We start from the raw sequence: 22821 nt of genomic DNA, 5'->3' as shown, positions 1-22821 counted from the left end.
TCCTTTTTCAAAAATAAATTGTTTTTAACTTTGTAAATGTCTCTCTGCTTCTTATTGTTGTCTTTAGATTAGATTCAACATTTTGTCATTGAGCGAAGTAAAAGTACAGAAATGCAGTTTGCATCTAACCAGAAGTGCAAATAGAAGATGGCAGAACATTTACAAGTATCAAGTATATGTACAACTCCGGAAATAATTAAGAGACCACTGCACTTTTTTCTTTCCTTTCTGAAAACGTTGAAAAGGAAAATTCTGATTGAAGAACAGAAGCATTCAATTTGCAGTGATCTATTAATTTTAACCCGTCTGTTCCTCACTCAAAACCTTCCTTTTCGACTTTTTTGGAAAGGTCTCTTAATTTTTTCTGGAGCTGTATGTTACAAGTGGAATGCATAGATGTGCAAGTAATGCAAATACATTACATATGGCTGTTCTAAATGTGCAATTGAAAACATCCTTATCAGACTTTGAAGGGCAGTGAGAGTCCAGGTATACAAGGGATGGGTGTGGTTAGTGGTTAGTCACACAGTTCAGCAGGGTTACAGTAGATGGAAATAAACGGATCCTGGGCCTACTGGTCGGAGAACGGACAGACCTGTACTGGACGGTTTTCACTACCCGTTGCAGGGCCTTCCAGTCGGCTACTGAGCAACCACCAAACCACTCTGTGTGGCAGTTAGTCAGAATGTTCTCGATTGTGCAGCGGTTAAAGTTCACAAGGATCTTAGAAGACAGACAGGTCTTCTTCAGCCTCCTCAAAAAGTACAGGCTCTGCCGCGCCTTTTTGACCAGGGTTGAGGGTCCAGGAGAGGTATTTGGAGGTGTGGGCATCCAGGAATTTGAAGCTGGACACACGCTACACCTCAGCACCATCGATGAAGACTGGGACGTGGCTGCAGACTTTAGACTTCCTGTAATCTACAATGATCTCCTTGGTTTTCTTTGCATTGAGGGCCAGGTTGCTGTCAGCGCACCATGCAGCCAGGCGCTTGACCTCCTCCCTGTAGGCTGACTCGTCATGGTAACTGTAATGAACACCGAGTCCGGAGTGGTGTGGTTCCAATTGCAGAAGCGCAGCTGTTGATTTGTTGTTGTACAATGGAGTAGGCAGGAGCAAAAACAGTAGAGACAGGCAGGTAGGTTCAGTAACCAGGAGAGCAGTCCACGAAGGCAAAGGCAGGAGTCGACAGAGAGGAGAAAACCAGAAGCAGGCAGGTAGGTTGGAATTCCAGATGATCAGTCCGCGAGGGCAACAGTACAGGCAGGGGTAGACGGGAGGAGAATCCAAGGGGCAGGTAGACCGGTCAGGACGCAGGTTTCTGGATAGAACGGGGATGGGAAGAAAGAACAGGCTGGGAGTCAAAAAGTGGGAGCGTAACAGTGACAGGTGAGGAGCGTGATGGGAAGGAGTTGGAACTGGAACCTCACAGTAACAGATGACATTAACATTGGTTCATTAAAACAGTCTTCTGTTGATCCTGAAGTCAATTTTTTAGAGCTGTTCTGGATGTTATCTTTCCATAAGATCCTACTAGGACCTATAGGATGTGTAAGTACACCACCATGTATATTACCATGTGGAGAAAATGCTGATGGGCTAATATACAATTTAAAGCAAATTAATTCAATCATTGTAATTCTTTGACCATGCTGAAGTAAATCTTTCTCAGATGGCACAAATATTGTGTTTGTTGATTTGTATTTGTGTAATGAAACTTCATGATGCCAATCAATTAATACTTAGACAAGTGCATCCAACATGTTTGGGGAAGGTATTTATTTCAGGACATCTTGTAGATGCTATAAAGAACAGCCTTTCACTTCCTCCTTTAACATGTTGATTATGAGGTGATATTTGACCAGATCACTATTTTGACAAAGCCTCTTCATATTTAGATCAGATTTATTGCCATTGAACAAGTAGAAGTACAATACAACAAAATGCAGTTCACATCTAGCCAGAAGCGCAAATAGAAGAGGGCAGAACATTAAGTATAATGTATGTTACAAGTGGGATGAGTAGCTGTGCAGGTACAAATGGCAATTCTAAATGGCATTATTAACGTGCAATTGAGGCAAATTGAAGAAGTAGAGTAGCATGTGGAACTGGAATGCAGGGATATCAGCAATGAGGTTCCTGAGGTTGATGTGTGTAGGTAACAACTGAAATAAATGCAGGCAAATTGAAGGTGGAAGGCGGCATGTGCAACTGAAATGTAGGAATAGCAGCAATGAGGTAGACACGTACCTGTAACAACTGAAACTTCCTTATCAGACTTGCAAGGAAGTGACCAGTAGTACAAAGGGTGGGTATGGTTAGTGGTGGATCAGATGGAAAGAAACTGTTCCTGAGCCTGCTGGTGTGAGAACGGAAAGACCTGTACCAACCTGCCTGATGGGAGGAGGACAATGTTTGTGGCATGGATTTGAATAGTTATGCAATTATTTAAAAAAAATACCAGTGGTGTAAAAAGTAGGCTTAAACAATTTTAATATTTGAGTAAAACTGAAGACTACAAAATGTTGCAGCTAAAAATGTAAGTAACCCACTAAAATACTAAAATAAAAGTTGATATACAGCTCTGGAAAAATGCACCTTTTTCTTTCAAAAGAATTGAAAAGGAAAGTTTTGAGTGAGGAACTAAAGGAAAAGAAAGAAAAAGTTGCAGTGGTCTCTCACATTTTTCCGGAGCTCTATTTTGTTTATATAAGACATCACTATCAAATGTAAAAGTACAAATCATTTAAAACCAAAGTGCAAAATGCTATTTATTCTAAATGTAACAAGTACTTTTGTCTGTCTTCCTGCCTGTGGTACATTGGACAAACATACATACACAAGTTACATATACATGTATTTAAAGTACATAACTGCATTTTATTGGTATTGTTTAAATGAATCCTTAAGAGACAATATTGTAAGATTGTTACCCTCTGTGAGGAAATGTTGTTGTAGTCTAATATAGACTGAGGTGCTGTTGCCCCACCTGTAACACCTGCTCCACCTGCCTCCACCTGCCTCCACTGGGCAACCACCTGCCTCCACCTGCTTCCACCTGCCTCCACCTGCCTCCACGGTGCCCCCGCCCACTCTGGTGTTCCAGCTCTCCGGTGTAGGCTGCAATCACAACCCACTACCCTCCTGATCCTCTGAACACACCTGATCCCAATTACCCATTTAGTTCAGAATTCCCCATTGTTATCCCTTCTGTATGGATCGTTGTGTCTGTCTGTCTAACCAGTGTGCTGCCGCCAAGATACAATACCTTAAACTCCAAGCTGTGTTCTTGTCATTTTATTTCTACCCTTTTTTTCGTCTCCTTTTTTGCTCACAACGCTCACACCTCTCAACACCATGTAGATGAGAACATAATATTTAATTGAGCTGTATGTCTTTGTGTTAGGTAACATATTGTGAACATCATTTAATTTTTTCATAATAGATACTAAAACCAGGGCCAGATTATGGACCGGACAAATGGGGCCTGGGCCCAGGGGCCTCTGACCATTAGGGACCTCTGACCATTAGGGGCCTCTGTCTACAAGGCACCCTGATGACGGCTAATGGTCAGAGGCCACTGGGACAATCTACTGTGAATGCAAAATATATATAGGTAGACTGGTAGTGCTTGAATATGTGGACTGTTCAGTCCATCAAGTGCCCCTTGACTACCAGGGCTCCACCTCAATCCATAACAGGGCCCTTCCACAACCCATACCAGGGCCCCTCGGCTCCACCTCAACCCAAACCAGACTAGGGCCCTCCGGCCCCACCTGAACTCTTACCGGGGCCTTTAATTATCAGCGTGTGTTAGATATTTGATCTATTTAATATTATGTATTTAATATATATTATGTATAGTACACAGTTGTGCTCAAAAGTTTGCATACCATTGGAGAATTGGTAATATAAGTACAATGCTTAAATGAAACATGAGCAGGCAAAACGTCTTATTATGGGATTCTTATTATGGGATACACATTCAACTGTAGGTCGTAACAGAATGGCACAATCATAAAACAAAACATGGCAACAAAGAAACAAGGGAAGCCTAGTTTAGCCGGCCCGCAATAGAAAGTGTTGCCCTCTCTAGTTTCAAACCCAGGTAGCACACAAGTAAGCCTGTGTCGTTAACCACTAAACCAAAAAGCTGTATATTTTCTGGGGGTCAGTATGGCCTCTTGTGTCTATCCTGAACAAATCCTCTTGCCACTGCCCGTTTTAACAACTAATTGGCAATTCGTGAATTACATTTATACAGTTAAACTTATGAGGTACCATTTAAGCCCAAAATATGTCCACAGTTATGTCTATGTTTTTGTACAAATGGTCGATGTCATTGTGCATGTTGTCTGCATTGTCGTTACAATGTGCATTTGGTATAGCATTTCCTGTAGGTTTATGTCGGAGTTGTTGACTACTTTGGATTTGCGGTCATTATTGCTATGTGGTTACCACAGGCATTTGTTTAAATCGTTGGTGACTCCTAAACAGTCCATCACCCGACCTCACTCACTTTTTGATCACGTGAAGCGCGCTACACTTCCTTGGATTTACTGAAAATGTTTTTACAGTTTAAAAGATTCCTTACAGTATGCTCTTAACCTTTGTTGATTATACTCAATTTTTACTAGTTTAGTCTCTTTAAATTAATGATCACCACACACACACACACACACACACACAAAATCCTGGTGCTTGCGAAATGACCCCCCATCCCACACAAATTTAACATCAACTAGATAATTTATAAAGGTACATTTTAACTAAGACACATTGTCATGGATAAAAGCTGTAGACATCCCCTTCCCACTTCGTAAGAATTCTAAACCTATAAAAAGCATCCTACATTGAAAAATCACCATTTATAAAAGTTCTCTAACTTTGTAGTGTAAAATAATGTAGTCAGGTTGGCTACAATTCTATAACAGGAAAAAAAAAAATTAGTTGGCAATGATTCATTGAAATAACTTGCGGAACCATCATGCAACACCAAATGTGGCTGGTTAACTAGACCAATAAAAAGACAGATCAACATTGAAGTTTCAATTACAACAACATGTCAGTCTTTTAATATATGCAAGTCAATTTAAGTCAAAACAACTGGTACAAGAGATGACATTGCCTAAAATGGCAATACTGTCATTCAAGTTGCTCAGTGAAAGGTTAGCCGTTTCACTGGCTCCATCTAACGTTCAAATAAAACATGTCGCATTGTAATGACAATCTGAACTTTTAATATATGTATATATATATGTACCTGAGTTTTAATTCAGAAAAATTATTTAAACACCACACAACATTAGCTAAAACGGTGATACCCAATCCTCCTGTAGAGTATGGGTATCAAGAATAAATAAAAAGAGAAAGACAGACACATGATTACAGCACAGTAGAAACAAAGATACATTACAACCAACCACATAGGGAGACACCACTAAACTACACTGCTCAAAAAAAGTAAGGGAACATAATCATCACAGTATAACACCAAATCAATTAAACTTCAGGGAAATCATTCTGTCCAGTTAGGAAGCATAAGCAATTGTGAATACATTTTACCTGTTTTGGTGCAAATGAAAGCGATAACAGGTGCACTGGAGGCAACAGCAAGACAACCCCCACAATAGTTTGCTGGTGGTGGTCACAGACAATTAATCTCTCCTTATCCTTCCTGAGTGATTCTTCTCTAGTTATAGGGGGTACCTTCTCTAGCATGAGTGGGTACCTGCAGTTCATTTAGGTTGCACAAGTAGTCCTGCTCCTCCAGGATGGCACATCCATACGTGTCGTTGCAAGTAGGTTTGCTTTGTCTCCCAGTACAGTCTCAAGAGAATGGAGGATATACCAGGAGACGAGCCGTAACAAGGAGAGCTGGACAGGCCCGTAGAAGGGCATCAACCCAGCAGCAGGACCGGTATCTTTTCTTCAGTGCGAGGAAAATCAGAAGGTGCACTGTCAGAGCCCTACAAAATGACCTCCTGCGGGCTACTGGTCTGCATGTTTCTGACCAAACTTTCAGAAACAGACTCCATGAGGGGGGCATGAGGGCTTTAGTGGGACCCGTGCTCACAGCCTAGTATCGTGTAGCTTGATTGGCATTTGCACCGTGTTCTCTTCACAGATGAGAGCAGGTTCACACTGAGCACATGTGACAGACGTGAAAGAGACTGGAGCCGTGGTGAACGTTATGCTGCCTGCAACATCATCCAGCATGACTGGTTTGGTGGTGGGTCAATGAGGGGGAAAGATTTTCCTTGGAGGGTCGCACAGACCTCCACATGCTAGCCAACGGTACCCTGACTGCTGTTATGTATCGGGATGAAATCCTCAGATCTATCATCAGACTTTATGCTGGTGCAGTGGGCCCTGGGCTCCTCCTGGTTCAGGACAATGCCCAGCCTCATGTGGCCAGAGTGAGTAGGCAGTTCCTGGATGACAAAGGCATTGATGCCATTGACTGGCCCTCACGTTCCCCAGACCTGAATCCAATTGAGAACCTCTGGGACGTTACACACTACTGAGTCACATTATGAGTTGCCGTGATGAAATTCACACATGTTGAAACAGCCTGTGATTTCAATTGTTTACTTTAATTTTCAGTGTGTCTGAACCCAGCCCTCAATCGGTTGGTGATTTTGGTTCCCATTGGCCATTGTTATGTCATTTTATTCTCAACGAATTACAAAATGTACGGTAAAGATTTAGATCTTTAATATATTTCTTTCATTGAGACCCAATGTGCGATTTAAGTGTTTCCTTTTTGAGCAGTGTACTTTAACACCAAGCACATGGAGAGACAGCACTAAACTACACCACTGAATTATGAAAGACAACAAAGCATGACCACAGGGCATGATAACAGCATACATGATAAAAATCAGACCAGCCAGCAGAGAATATAAAATACAACAGGACACAGACATGTTTAGACAATAGACAAAGACAACAACAGGACAAAACTGTAGAACTACAATAAACAGCCACATCCCATGAAGCAGTTACAGGAGAATGTGAATGTGTTTTTAAAAGTGGGAATGTTGAAAAAAGTAGATTGTTTTATCGTTTTTGTAGTTCATTCCAATCGCTATGTGTAGAGAACTGAAAGGAGGAGTGACAGAAAGATGCTGGATGTGACTAGCAGAGTGGGTGTGACTAGCAGAGTGGGTGTGACTAGCAGAGTGGGTGTGACTAGCAGAGTGGGTGCTGTACCTGGGGGAGGAGGGGTGAAGTAGACATCTCAGACAGGGAGGGATTTTAATGTAACACTTTTTCTGTTAATAAATAATTCCATACATGTTATTTCATACTTTTGATCTCTTCACTACTATCTACAATGTAGAAAATAGTACAAATGAAGACAAAACCTTCAGTTAGTAGGCATGTCGCTACTTTTGACTGGTACTGTATATTTATATTCTTGTCATTCGGTTGATCCATCCTCTCTTGTCTCCCAACACAACAATTGAACTCTGCACTTGATTGATAATCACCAATAGCCTCATGGTGACCTGCCCTCCTGTTGTTGTGGAATTTTTCTATCACACTGTCCTCCAGCTTAGATCAGAGAATTAACTGTATCATTCTGGGTGGTGTATCATTACTTAATGGATGATCCAGAACAGTGAACAAACTAAATGTCTCATTTGTTACTGTCAAACATCTCCCAATTACTTCCATTTATGTGACTTAGTTGAATCTTGGCTTACTATTAAATTTCCCATACAAATATTGCATATGGGGGATAAAGAAGGTGTTACTCCTATATTTGAATATGTAACTTGGCTAAGTTTGACTCCTGAATAAATGTAAGCTTGCTTAAACAAATAATCTGAATGAATAAGGCAACAGCTATATTATTTCTAAACATTTGTAGGATATTCAAGTTCACGCTCATAACACAATGAAATGTTAAAGGGAGTGAAAGCTTGTGCAATCCACTACTATTGACAAGATTAGTGTGACTAATGAGTAGGATTTGGTGTGTTTTCTGTGGAATATAAATTCTGGCCTTTTTAAATTGAAATATATTGCAGAATTGTTTTACATGATTTGTTGTGTGGTTCAGGATGTGTCTGTCCGGAGACTCATTTTGCAAGTAGCAGGGTACAGTGTTTGTGTACAGTGATCATTAATGCACTTAACCAAATACTGATTCTATATACTAACAGTTCATACTTATTGTTCCTGGAGAGCCACAGTCCTGTAGGTTTTCTCTCCAACTCTTATTCAGCACACCTGATTCTAATTAGTAGTTGGATGAAAAGCAGACTCAGGTTAGTCACAAGGGCACGCCTGCCCCTATATATGACCTGTGAGCCCAGAGAACACCCTCCCTTTTTATTCAGCAAACGCTTGTTGAATGCTTCCTGATTACTTTACTTCAGCCTGAGAATTTTTGCCGTCGACATTCTTTAGCTCGGCGTCTCATCATGAAGAAGTTTTTCGCCGCCGCTTGCAGTTGCGCCGACCTGTCTCCAGATTAGGACTCCCATCGTTCGTTTGTTTCCTGACTGGGACCGGACCACGCTCGTGAGGGTCTTACAGAACCCCCGGCTTGCTCCTCCTGCGCTGCCTTGTCCCTCTCTACACGTGTAAAGAGGGCAAGCTGTTTCGAACAGGAGGGGGACGTCTTCGCCGTCTTGAGTTCCGGTGACGAGGACGACGAGATTTCTGAGGAGGACGCTCCTACGCGGGACCAGACTCCTCTGACACTGGCGAACCCGCCCCCTTCCCACGTGGGTTGTGGTGGCGGTTCTCGCGCCTCTCCTTCTCTCCTGGGAGAGATGGAGGGCGATCTCTCCTCCGCTGCTTCTTTCCATCTGCCCCCTCTCCGTGTGTAGTTTGCGGGCATGATTGAGAGGGCAGCTCTTCGTATCCGCTGCCTCTGCCTCCCTTGCCTGCGCCGAAGGAGCCTTCAGACATGTCCTTCGGTTCCTGGGTCGAACGTGTGAAACCGGTGGACTCCCCTGCGCCTGTGGTCCGCAGTTTTAAAGCCTTCGCCAAGGGTTCCTGGTCTGCTCCAGCATCTGCCAGAGCACCTGTCAAGTCTTACACTACCTTCACCAGGGTCCACGGTAGACTGGCTCCCATCAGCTCGGCCACCCCTCCTTTGGAACCCGAGCTGGCAGCGCATTTCCTGCCTTCCAGGGGCTGGTCCGGGAAGAAGCCCGCCCTGCCACCAAGGACTGCAACTCAGGACAGCTGTGGGATAAGATCTACGTCCTGGGATCACAGGCCCTGGCCTCGGTGAACAACGTTGCTCTCCTCGCGTTGGCGGCCTCCCATATTTTAGACCGTTCTCCTACTCCGTCGTCACGTGACGTGGAAGAGGTGGCGGCTTATCTTAAAGCTTTTCTTCACCTTAACCAGGCCCAGCGTCTGCCGTGGTCGGACACCGTTATTTGTGGCTGTCTCTCTCCTCCCTGTGCGAGCCTGATCGCGCACCCCTCCTGAACGCACCTCTCTCCCAGGAGGGCTTATTCGGTGATGCTGTCCACACGGCCATAGCGTCTTTCAAGAAGACAGATGAGGGACGGAAGGAGTTGTCTCGCCACCTTCCTCTAGCCGGCCGTTCTTCCCGCTCGGCCCTACGACCCTCTTCTCATCGCCAGGGCTCTTCTGCCAAACGTCGTCAGCGCCGCCATGTCTCTGCCGCCACGTCTGCTGCTGCCTCGGCTCCTCCTCCTGCTGCTGCAGCTCCTGCTTCTCCTCCTGTGCGTCACAGACAACCTGCTCCCAGACTCGACGAGTGTTTTCGAGGGGTTATAGGTATAACTTCTCTCCCCTCTCCCCTCTCTACCTGCCACCTCTAATAGACATAAACGCTGGCTAGCGGTTTCGGAAGTGTCTCCTATTCCGCTGCCCGCCAGTCAGGAGCGTGTTCCCTCTCAGAGTTCTGCTCGGCAGGATTGTGTTTACATTCACTCGCCGTAAGGGAAACGTCCGTGTATGCAAATGTCGGTTTCCTCTCTCTTCCGCCGTTCGCGGGCTACCGAGCGTCCTGTGAGTTCACCAGCATGGAACAAAGCTTCTACTTTGTTCCATGCTGACAAGCTGCGCCAGGACGTCAAGCTCTGGTATGAGCCACCTGTCCCCTCCCTGATTTATCATCAGGCTCCAACACCAGACCTCTTCTTCACCCACCGGCTCCTGGCCATGATGCCCTACCACCTGTGGAAGGTGAGGGTGATCTGTCCCACCTGTGGAAAGCAGCTGACGGGATATGGTGTCCACAAGAGGGCAAGCAAGGTCTTGGCCACCAGTCAGACTGTCCTGGACCACCTGGCCACCAGTCAGACTGTCCTGGACCACCTGGTCACCAGTCAGACTGTCCTGGACCAGCTGGACCTGCCTCGCCGGAGGAAGTTGATCTTGACGCGCAAGTGAGCTTTTATCCACATCTTCTTTAATTGTAATTAGTTGTAATTTAATTATGTGTGAAAAATTTATGTTTACTCTGGTATGCAGGTCTGTGACAACATTTGAACAAATACGTGAAAACAGTCTTTGTTTTTTTCATAAAGGTATGCATGTGACATACGGGTCATCTGTATGCTAAGAGAGCGAACGCTTGGCAACAGCCCAACCCGTCTGGTCAAGCAGCTGAGGGAGAACCACAGTGAGGAGTGGTTGGACCGCCTGGCTGACTACTTTGGGGAATGTGCTGCTTTTGTGGACCAGCCCAGCCTCTTCCCAGTGGCCTGCCAGGAGCCCACGGAGCCTCTTGATGTCCCCACCAGCCAATGGCTCCTGTCTGTTTACGGACGGGACATCATCACGCGAATGGACCACATCAAGGCCAGGATTACCTCCACCTTTGGGTCCATTTTAGAAATGGACTCCACCAAGAAGGTGATAAGTAGCTGAAAAAAAATTACTGAATCTCATGAAACACACACACACGAGCGCACACTGTCTCAGCCTGAGAGTAGGACTGCAAGTGGTAAATAAACCTTTCTCAATGTTAGTTTGTTACAATACAGTCACATCAGTTTCTTTCATAGAACCGGACAACTAAAGTAGATGGGCATTTTTGTGTGTTTAGATATTAAAAGTTTCAAAGTATTTTGCTGTATGTTTTCTGTAATTTCAGATCATGAAAGAAGCTGTCGCGGACAGCACAGGGGACTGCTCTGTGGCTGAGCTCTGTGAGCAATGAGACCGGTCAGATACTCATCAGTGTCCTGACTGCTCCGGAGGGACCTGGTCTGGATCTGATGGTCTCAGGTCTCCTGCGTCGCTAGAGCCAGGCAGGTGTGGCTCCTCCAGTGCTGCTGTACGTGGACTGTGGCTGCTGTGTCGAGGAGGGTCAGAGCAAGCTCCAGGCCAGGTTCGGAGGGTGGCCAGACCTCTACATCAGGCTGGCAGCAGGATGCACCACTGACACACATCCCCTGTACCCCACTTTTATGAGCCGACTGTCAGTCTGCATCTTTGAGTGGGATGCCGGGGATGTGGCTCTTTTGCGTCAGTCCAGGAGGGAGCAGCTCAGACGGGAGGGTGTGCCTGTTAGCACCAATGACATGGTGGACAGGCACATCACTGAGAATGACCTGGCTCTCTACTGCCGGAGGAGAACCCACCATGCGCTGCATTGACCACCTGCTGCAGGAGCTGATGGGGGACAAGGGGAGAGACCTGCTCGGGGTGCCACTCCTGGACCGGGTCAGGATGGAGCACATCTGGCGCGTTCAGCAGAGGCACGTGAAGTGCATCCAGGACGTGCCAGTTGTGCCTCTCTATACGGAGAAGGGAACCACCACCACTAAGGACGGGGTGGTTTTGACCCGGTACAGGTGTGCCCGAGGCTCCACGTCCCTGGAGTCCTTCCACCTCCACCTGAACAGGTTCATTCCAGGTTGGGATCAGTTACACCGATCACTTTGATTAATGATTCATTCAGATATTCCTTTTGACCAAATAACATTCAAGTAGTCTTAATTAAATATATTTTCTAAATATATTTACATTCCTGTTCAGGTTTTCACAGACGCTTCTCTCCACGGTTGGGGCGGTGTGTGCCTGGGCCAAGCGGTCAGGGGCGTGTGGCCTCTCGCCCGTGTCACATCAACCTGCTGGAACTGGACACGGTCTTATTGGTGGCCACGATGTCGAGGGCCGCGATGTCCTGATTCGCTCAGACAACCGGGCCACGGTCGCGTACATCAATCGCCAATGGGGGGTCAGGTCTCCTGCTCTCCACCGGTCGGCGACGCAGCTTTGGCTGTGGACTCATGCCCATCTCCACTCCCTGACTGCGACTCACATTCCGGGCCATCTGAATGTGGGCGCGGACATGATGTCTCGGGGCGGCCTCTATCACGACGAATGGCGTCTCCACTCAGATATCGTCTCCCTCATCTGGCAGAGGTTTGGGGAAGCTCAGGTGGACCTGTTGGCGTCCAGACGGAACGCACACTGTCGCCTGTGGTTCTCCCTGTCCCAGACGGATCGCCCCCCTCTAGGGGTGGACGCGTTCGTGCACCACCCCTGGCCTCAGGGCCTCCTGTACGCGTTTACTCCGCAGCGCTGCATAGCGCATCTGCTGGCTCGGATCAAAGCGGAAAGGCACTGGTGGCACCCGACCGCCCTGCGGCTATCTGGTATCTGGAGATGATCCAGTTGCTGGTGGACCGTCCGTGGTCGGTTCCACCCAGGCCGGATGCACTGTCCCAAGTGGAGGGCTCGATTCTACACCCACAGGCTTTTAAACAGGGGTTTGTCCGCTGCCTTCGTGCGCACCATCCAGGGTGCTAGTGCAGCGTCTACGTCCTATTTGTATTCCTCTTGCTGGAATATGTTTGTGTCGTGGTGCACGCAGAGGTCCTCGGACCCTTCGTGTTGTCCTGTGGAGGAGATTCTGTCGTTTCTACAGTATCTCTTTGATATGGATAGGTCTCCTTCGACCATCCGCGGATAAGCATCGGCCATCTCTGCGTGTCATCGGCCACCCTCTCCTTCGCCGTTTTCTTTCGGGTAAGCGCTGTCTGCGCCCGATGGCCAGACTGGGCGCTCCTCAATGGGACCTTGCTAAGGTGCTGGGCGCTCTCTGCGAACCCCCAATCGAGCCCTTACAGCAGTGTTCTCTTAGGTTACTCTCCCTTAAGACTGCCCTGCTTATCACTCTGTGCTCTGCTAAGCGAGTGAGTGATCTCTGCATGCTCTCGGTGCGCCCGGGCTGCCTGGCTATCAGAGAGGACTTGGGTTGCGCTATGCTGAGACCTAATCCGTCCTTCAAACCTAAGGTTATCACCAGTTCCTTTCGGTCAAGGACTATCGACTTACAGGCCTTCTTCCCTCTTCCGCACGTCCGTGAGGAGGACAAGAGGCTTCACTGTCTGTGCCCGGTGCGCGCTCTCGCCCTTAACGTAGAGCACACCAGGTCTATCGCTTTCCAGTGTCTTTCCCACTGGCTTTGTGGCTGCATCACTTTGGCCTATGGAGCGTCGGGTTCTGTTGTTCCGGAGGGTCTCCGTGCGCACTCCACGCGGGGTGTTGCCATCTCCTCTGCCCTTTTACACGGGGTCAGAGTGGACGACATTTGTGCCGCGGCGTCATGGTCGGCGCCTTTGGCGTTTGTGTGTTTCTATTTACTGGACGTGTCTCCGTCTTCTCTCGTTCATTTGGTCCTCGGGGCAGCTGCCCGAGATCTTTGAACTTGTTAAAGAATCACCTGCTTTGCCTTGATTCTATCTTCTCCTTTTCAGTGTTCAACCTGTGGCTGGTTGGCTCATGGGTATTATCACCATCTATCAATACACTTGGTGTAAGTTCACTTCCTCTCTGGGGTGTTACTTATTATTTCATATTTTTTTGTATCCTCATGCCCTTCATCTCGTGATTTGTGGTGCATCGCTTTTTCTGTTGTGCTTGTGTGGAACGGATACGTTTCTGCCTCGCTTGAGCTCAACATCCCTTCTCCCTGGGTTGGCCTATGTTCATGGGCTTACACTAGGGGGATTCCATCATTACGCATTCGATCATCCCTTTCTGACCTTGTCAGCTGTTGGGGATGTTTTCGTCTTGGGGTTTTTGGGTTTGATTTTTACTGGACCCTGTGAGCTTACTGGTGTTCCGGCAGGAAGTACATTTTTGGCTCGCTCGCTCCGCCGTCAACCACTAAGAGCTAAAGACCCTCTAGGGGCGGAGCTCCACGACATATAACGTAAGTTACCTAATGTAACTCTGGTTATATGAGTGGAGCGGAGCCCCCTAGACCTGTTGCCCTGCCGTCCCACAAGTTATGCTGAATAATCTCGGGAGGGCGTTCTCTGGGCTCACAGGTCATATATAGGGGCAGGCGTGCCCTGATTGGCTGACGCATCTTGCATAATGAGTTTTCAGTACCGCGGCCAGGGTAAACCACTAGGAGCTAAAGGCCCTGTAGGGGGCTCCGCTCCACTCATATAACCAGAGTTACATTAGGTAACTAATGACCTTTGGTGAGATGTAGCCCAGTCATACTGAAGTAGAAAGCAATGGTTTAGAAACCCTTTCCAAAGGCCTTGTACAAAACCCATAAGGTAAAATGCAAATTTTGTTTTTGGCCAGCTATGTAAACTCTTTCATTGATTGATCCCGCAAAAGGGTGTCAACTGGTTATAGGCTATTTGTATTTGTTTCCTAATGCCTATTAATATGAAAGTAATAGAAAAATAATCAAAGTAATTAGATTATGTTACTGAATTTGAGTTATCAAAAAGTTACGTTACTGATTACAAATGTGGAACGTTAACGTGTTAAAAGTAACCTACCCAAGGTTACCTACTCTTCTCCTTTAGGGTAACTCATTGCCATCACAACGATACTACCAAAGAAACATACCTTTGTTATCATTTATACAATTCCCATGACAATGAACAAGGTACGCAGTACCGATCCCCCAACACTGCAGAACCACAGCCAGACACTACGTCGTACAGCGGAGCCCCATCTGATACCCTGTCAGTACCGGCTCTGCCTGACACTCAGACATGTGTTCCACTGAGTCAGTGGCGTTTTTATATGTAAAAATCTGGTGGGGCCAAAATATAGGATACATTCCAGTAAAGCTACAACTTCTGGCATAAGGAAGAAAAATTCCAACAGCTGCAAAAAGGCACAGTCCCTGAGTTTTTTTGACAGGCCCTAAGCCTCACTTATGGTGGCCTCATCCCATCCTGGTTGTGTGCGTATGTCCTCCATACACAGGAGCAGCGCAGCATGGTTTTCCCAAACTGCACATGACAGTTCTGCTTTTAAAGTTCCATCGTACAGCGGGTGGCCTTGGAATGTGTCTCTGTGTTGCCTCAGCAAGTGCCGCAACACGTTTTGGAGTGCAAGAGAAAAGGTGGCAACAGCAGTTAAATCTGCAAAAAACAACTTCAGGATGCTCATCCTTGCTGAACAAAGTTGCTGCAAGGTCAGGTTCAGCTGGTGAGCATAGCAGTGAACAGACTTGGCATGTGGGTATGTCTCTTTCATTAATGTCTGTACCCCTTGGACGTTTCCACTCATTACAGCCGCACCATCATAAGTCTGAGCAGTCAGCTTGACTTCCACAAACTCCAAAAATCTCCCTGTCACTCTATTGTCAGGCAACATGTATCGCAATACAACCACCATTTGTGATTTACAGGAGATATCAGTTGTCTCATCTGCCTGTATGGCAACTAATTATGTCTCGTCCACTTGCTTGGCTATCTCCTCCCTGTACACTTCATACATACAGTCTAACAGTTAGTTTTGTACAGTGCTAGATGTCCCTTTGAAGATGGGCTGAGCGTCATATTGCCTTTGAAGTCTCGAATCGCCCTCACACATAGTCTCGAAAATGCATCTGAATATTCCAGGATTCAGGGAGTCCACCGACTCGTCGTGCCCCTGCAGTACGGTTTCACATCTTCCACACAATTTAATACATGTTATGATGTTTCAAATCTTTGTAACCCATCCTCAACCAAGAACCATCTCCACGAAATAGTAGACATGGAAAACAGAAGTGTGCCTTCTTTTGTATGCTAACCTTTAGCCACCTTTTCTTCAACAACCACCCCACATTTAACCCGTGGTTACTTTTACCAGCAGTTTGAGTGATGACAATATCCCATGCCTGATGGGCACCAAGTCGCTTTACTTCAAGTTTCTCCTCCAAATGAAGGGTTTCTCCTCAAACCGGTGCTCAAGTATGAAATCCACTTAATGAATTTTCTGGCGTTTGTGAAGCTAACAAGCTATTCAAGACAATCTACCCTCCTCACTCTTCTTGATGTTGGCGCCAGACATACAGACAGTCAATCAGGTCTGAAATACAAAATGACACTGTTGTGGGGCTACCGGCTGTCAAATTTGTGTGATCTACATTGATCACACTAACATTCTGAGTATGCATATTAATATTTTCACAAGTACAATGTACATTGCATTATGAGAGAGGAGCTAGTCCCACATTCATGCTTAGCCTAAGGCCTATACTACTGCGAACTTAAATCGACAGAATGCAGTCTGAAGCAGCAAGGCAGGGACCAATGAACATGAAACAAAATCCTAACACACATGATATGCAATTTAGGAAGATGCTATATTCATAGATAATAAATTATAGGAAGTAATCTTCGACAAATAAAAATAACTTAATTTTGTTGCAGTTCTTTCTGTTGACAACAGTTGGGGCCCCTAATGCCCCTAATGACCAGTCACCCCTGTATGTGAGTTATACAGTCCAGAAAGACTTAAAAACATTACATTTAATTTGTAGAATTTCTCCCAAAGAGCAGTAGAGATTACAAGAAACCTGGGAGAAATGAATGTGAAAGACCTCCAGCCAATCTCGATTGTTGAAGATGGCGGTTTTAATGCCGGGCGGCCCAAACTTGTTCCTGGAGATCTACTGTCCTGTAGGTTTTCTCTTCAAACCCAATTTGTGACTATTCTGGTTAAGCTTTTCAACCAGTTCATTATTAGATTCAGGTGTGCTAAATTAGTTGGAGAGAAAACCTACAGGACAGTAGATCTCCAGGAAAAGAGTTGGACAGCCCGGTTTTAAGTTATTTGTAAAGTCCCTTGATTGGTACTATATAATCCCAAACCATAAACTGCTTGATGGAGGGTACAATTACAGACCTGTATAAAGACTGTCAAGACATAGTAAGCGAAACTTGACAAAGTGCAGACAGTGTTGTTCTCACAACAGAAATTTGGATTTCCAGGCAAATTTGACTGTCCTTTCCTTTCATTACAACCAGCAAATACATACACAAGACTTTTAAAAGTATCGGTATCGGTATTGGTATCGGGATACTAGCCTTAATATTACTTGATATCGGGTCGAAAAGAAAATCAGTGGTATCGCCCATCTCTAACGGAAAGTATTTATGTTTAGGCTTGTCAACAAGCCCAAACCTCAGAGGCGGAGTTTAAATGGGTTCTAGTTAGCATTCTAGTCTGTGCATTTTATGTTTAATGTCTGTTCCTATATTGTTCTTGTCTGTTCTTTTTTTCAGACTAGATTTTTATCTGTATTGCCTTATAAATTTCAATGATGGCTTTTATTTTGATAAAGAAAATCTGAGTGCTGCCAGCATAATTTCCTACTGCAAAAATAACGGTAATGAAGCCTTGTTTGGCCATCACTACTTCCATGTTCTCCAACAATTACAAAGTTAACACAGTCTTTTATGCCATTACACATAGTCAGTGATTGTAGCCAACCATTACACAGTCTATTATCCTCCAATAAGAAAGGTTTATCCTATATGGTACGCTGGTATGTTCCAACCTCCCCTATGGCCCATGTGTCTATCGATAGAATCCATGACAGTCATGGACAGTTCCTAGCAGGAGGTGTGGACAGGGTGTGTGGGGCCTATCAGTAATGGCCACCACATCTTATCTATTGTCCTTTGTTGAGCGTTAATCAGCACTTATGCATTGTGTTAAGGTTCTCATGCCCATAATCTATTAGTCCTCCCTTCACACATGTAACAAAAAATAATTGTAGGTTGTTTAAACTAGCAAAATAAAAGTACAATCTAATTCCTAATGAACTGAAAAGGTCCAAACAATTCTGGTAACAAAACAATATAAAAAGAAAAATAATAACAATTATTATCTGGCCTATGAGGCTTTATTATTCCTTAAATGAAATGAACATAAGACACAATAGACACACCTTGCCCTGACACATGGCACTGTATGGCATTGCAGTCGAAGTGACCATAATGATCGATCTTTAGTATACACATCATGTCTCAGGCTACTATCAGTCTAACCCATGTCAGAAACAGACGTAACATGACATTTTAATGAAAAGCTTAATTCATTCCCCACAACAAACCTTTTAAACAATTAAAGTCCCCCCTTGTCTATATCATGAGTCATCAACATCATACTAACAACCCAACATATCCTGAACGTAATACAACACTCAACTCCAATGAATGTACAACAGACAGTTTATGCAAAGGAATATGGCACTATTAAACATATCAGGATAGCTGTTGTAACTATGACAATTAAGCAACATTACAAAAAAACTAATATCATTGACCAACTTTGGGGTAGTGATCATAAGTAGTCCTCTACCTGCCTTGTGAGGAATGAACATACATACATAATATCAAAACACCAGTCAATTTAGGAAAACTATAGATTTTTAGGAAGGAAGCTAGATTCCCATCAAGTGTCCTGTAGTTCTAGTCTTCAGTCTTCACTGTCTTGTATCATTGACGTAAAGTTCCAATATCAGTTATTGCAGTCAGTGTGATGTGGACCCAGCAAATTGTCTGGTTGTCCTAACAAGTCAGTGTAGGTGTGGAATAGTGAGTTTCCAACACTTCACTAATTCAAGATTAACACCACAACAGTGTCTTCCACTGTGTTGGGACCCTGTGACCTTCCCAGTCAACTGGCCCATGGTACTCTGACCTGTAGTATGAGGAGTCCTTCAGGACTCAAGTTTCTCCTCTCATCTCACTGTCAATGATACATCTATAAATGGAGTGTGAAGCCAAGTGATCTGACCCTGGCATCGTTCTGCCATGTGAGTGGTCAGGAAGATTTCAAACAGATTTGCCCAGTGTGGTTGTAGTAATCCTTCTTGAATATGTGTGTAGTTTTTTATTGCATGGAGAAATATAGTCCTATGACTTACTCTGCAAACACCCCTAAAAATTATTTTGCTTTCATTTTGCAGATATATTCTGACACGAGCGTAAGAAATGTAGATCGACCTAGGTGACAGTCTAATTTACAGTGGTTCCCAAACCATTTCGGTTACTGAACCACCAACTGAATTTTGCTTTGCCCAGAATACCCCTGTACTCCCACATGTGTATTTTCCTAGTACCCCTGGTTGGCAACCACTGGTCTAATACATTCTGACTTTATGAGGCATTGATGTAAAACCGTGATATTACCAAATAATAAGAGATTTGCACATTTTGCAGAACCTGATAAATTGCACTATGTAATTAGGTAGAGTCAACACATTGCAGAAAGCACACTTAACACATGATGGAGCTCCAGCACTACTTTCAAATGCCGATCAGAACAGTCAATACTTGATTTCCTTGTAAAGTGAATTAGGTGATCTGAGGACAGTTTATATCACCTCCTGTTTCAAATGACACGTGATGTGACATGGATTTCCATGTTTGACATTCATTAAAACATCTTTTGTTCACCCATCTGTCTTTCTCTCTCACACACACCTCATTTTGTGAGTGCATGCCGGCGCGCGCACACACACACACACACACACACACCCATATGTGAGGCGTCCTAATCAATAACAATAGACTATGTAACTTCCCCCTGGTTGCAAAACCCAAGGGGAATTTCTATTATTTTAATGCTGGGTTAGTGAGGATTGGTGGAGGGGAGGCTGATCCTAGATCTGTACCCAGGGGAGGTGTTACCCAGAACAGAGATACATGAAAGTCAAGCAACCCTCCCATGTGATTTCCCAGAAACATGGTGAATATATTTACATTCACCAGTAGATGGCCCTGTGGTATTGTTCATTCTTCACTGTAAGGCTACTGGAGTCATGGTCTGTTTCATTTACTGTATGTCTCCTATCAGGGACTTTCAATTCACAGATTAATTACCTGACTGAACCTGACTTAGTCCTCCTCTCAAAACACATACCAGAAGAAACTGGGAGTGTAAAAGAATTCCAGAACATTGTTTTATCTGGGTAAGAATTTGAGTCATTATTGACTTCACATCTGTGGTTTACAGCACCTCACATAGCATTCATCTTGATATAGAATGAGACATAAACACTTGCTGAATGGCAAACACTTATTGTAATGTAATTATAAAGACAATGTAAAAAACCAACAATGTGTCTTTCAAATATCTTGCTGTGATTGCACATTGTAGTATTTTATCTTACAAACACAGTCTCTCAAGATCACCATAATTGAATACAGAGAGACTTTCTTAAACAATGATGGAATCTTCCAAAACAGGGTCCACCTTTATAAAAATGGTATTCTCTCTCATGCTGTCAGCTATCATTCTTCCCACCCCTGTTTATAAGCACAGACTGATACAGTTTGATGGTGATTGTTTTCTTTCTGTCCAGCCAAAACAGGTGTACTTGTTCCTCTACACCTTAGTTAACAGTTTGAGGTGGTCTGATGAGGACCGTCTTCCTGAGGTCTTGATTGACCTGTACTGCACACCTGCCTGGCTGTGGAAGGTCTCAGTAAGGATCTTTCCTGCACTCTACTATTCCCTGTTGTGTCCAGTTGGTCAGGAAGTCACTGATCCACTCAGATAAGGATCTGGACACATTCACCATATTTGGTAACTGAGGCTGCAGTGAATATAGTAATAAGTTCCAGTCCACCAACTCATACGCTACAGACTGACTGTAGAGGGAGCAATAACTCGTCATATTTTACTGAGAGTTCCTTTGTATCTCCTGTTATTGTCAGATAACTTTCCAGGTATATAGAATTCTACAACCATAGAAACTACAGGTTTATGTACCAAGCATTCCATGCAAACACTGTTCAGAAATAAAGACATTACCTTGTAGATTCTCAGTATTTTTCATTTAGGTTAATGGGGGGGGGGGGGGGGGGGGGGTCATTGCCTGGTGTTTCGGGGGTCATGAAACTTCAACTTGAATCTAAGTAGCAGGTTTACTTTGTCCACTGATTATTTCTTTTGATCCACAGCCACATAGATGCTTTTATTCAATGCCTTTGCTATGGTCTTTGTTAGAGCCATTTTGATAGTTTGTGTTAGTTACAATTTCTTTGAGCTGTCCCTTCTCACCACTAGATGACAGTGTCACTGGGGTTAGAGGTCACGTAGTGGGTCAGGTGTATAAGGTCACAGGTAAACAGGTAAGAGGCATACATGAGTGGGGACAGTTATTCACATGATTTTTACCAGTAATAATTGTGTCCAGTTGGTCAGGAAGTCACTGATCCACTCAGATATGGATCTGGACACATTCAGCATATTTGGTAACTGAGGCTGCAGTGAATATTGTAATAAGTTCCAGTCCACTAACTCATACTACTCAATTGATTTGGTACATTTCTCCAAACTCAGGTAACTGCTCTAAAAACATTTATCACAGTGATCTGTCCATCCATCCATCTCCATCCATCTTCTTCCGCTTATCCGGGGCCGGGTCGCGGGGGCAGCAGTCTAAGCAGGGATGCCCAGACTTCCCTCTCCCCAGACACTTCCTCTAGCTCTTCTGGGGGGACACCGAGGCGTTCCCAGGCCAGCTGGGAGACATAGTCCCTCCAGCGTGTCCTAGGTCTTCCCCGGGGTCTCCTCCCGGTGGGACGGGACCGGAACACCTTCCCAGGAAGGCGTTCCGGAGGCATCCGAAAAAGATGCCCAAGCCACCTCAGCTGACCCCTCTCGATGTGGAGGAGCAGCGGCTCTACTCCGAGCTCCTCCCGGGTGACCGAGCTTCTCACCCTATCTCTAAGGGATCGCCCAGCCACCCTGCGGAGAAAGCTCATTTCGGCCGCCTGTATCCGGGATCTTGTCCTTTCGGTCATGACCCAAAGCTCATGACCATAGGTGAGAGTAGGAACGTAGATTGACTGGTAAATCGAGAGCTTCGCTTTGCGGCTCAGCTCTTTCTTCACCACGACAGACCGATACATCGACCGCATTACTGCAGAAGCTGCACCGATCCGTCTGTCAATCTCCCGTTCCATCCTTCCCTTACTCGTGAACAAGACCCCTAGATACTTAAACTCCTCCACTTGAGGCAGGCACTCTCCACCAACCTGAAGTGGGCAAGCCACCCTTTTCCGACTGAGGACCATGGCCTCGGATTTGGAGGCACTGATTTTCATCCCCACCGCTTCACACTCGGCTGCAAACCGTCCCAGTGCATGGACCCCATATTCCCGAAGCACTCTCCACAAGATGCCGCGAGGGACACAGTCGAATGCCTTCTCCAAATCCACAAAACACATGTGGATTGGTTGGGCAAACTCCCATGAACCCTCCAACACTTCCTGTACTTGAGGTACTCAGGGCGTATCTCATCCACCCCCGGTGCCTTGCCACCAAGGAGTTTCTTGACCACCTCTGTGACTTCAGCCCGGGTGATGGACGAGTCCACCTCTGAGCCCTCATCCTCTGCTTCCTCAATGGAAGACGTGACGGCGGGATTGAGGAGATCCTCGAAGTACTCCTTCCACCGCCCGACGACATCCACCGCCCGACGACATGGTTTGCCAGAATCTCTTCGAGGCCAGCCGATAGTCCTTCTCCATGGCCTCACCGAACTCCTCCCAGGCCCGAGTTTTTGCCTCCACAACCACCCGGGCTGCAGCCCGCTTGGCCTG

The 22821-nt window shown here is 45.4% G+C and overlaps 1 protein-coding gene across 1 annotated transcript in view; it reads left to right on the top strand.

Moving 5' to 3' along the window:
* Positions 1-22821, top strand: part of LOC114828690 (BOLA class I histocompatibility antigen, alpha chain BL3-7-like) — a 593411-nt gene that overhangs the window by 534848 nt on the left and 35742 nt on the right. The gene's annotated exons all lie outside the window — the stretch shown is intronic.

Source organism: Esox lucius, chromosome 10 (genome assembly GCF_011004845.1).
Source record: "Esox lucius isolate fEsoLuc1 chromosome 10, fEsoLuc1.pri, whole genome shotgun sequence".
Classification (NCBI taxonomy): Eukaryota; Metazoa; Chordata; class Actinopteri; order Esociformes; family Esocidae; genus Esox; species Esox lucius.
This window is presented reverse-complemented; position numbering and strand designations above follow the sequence as displayed.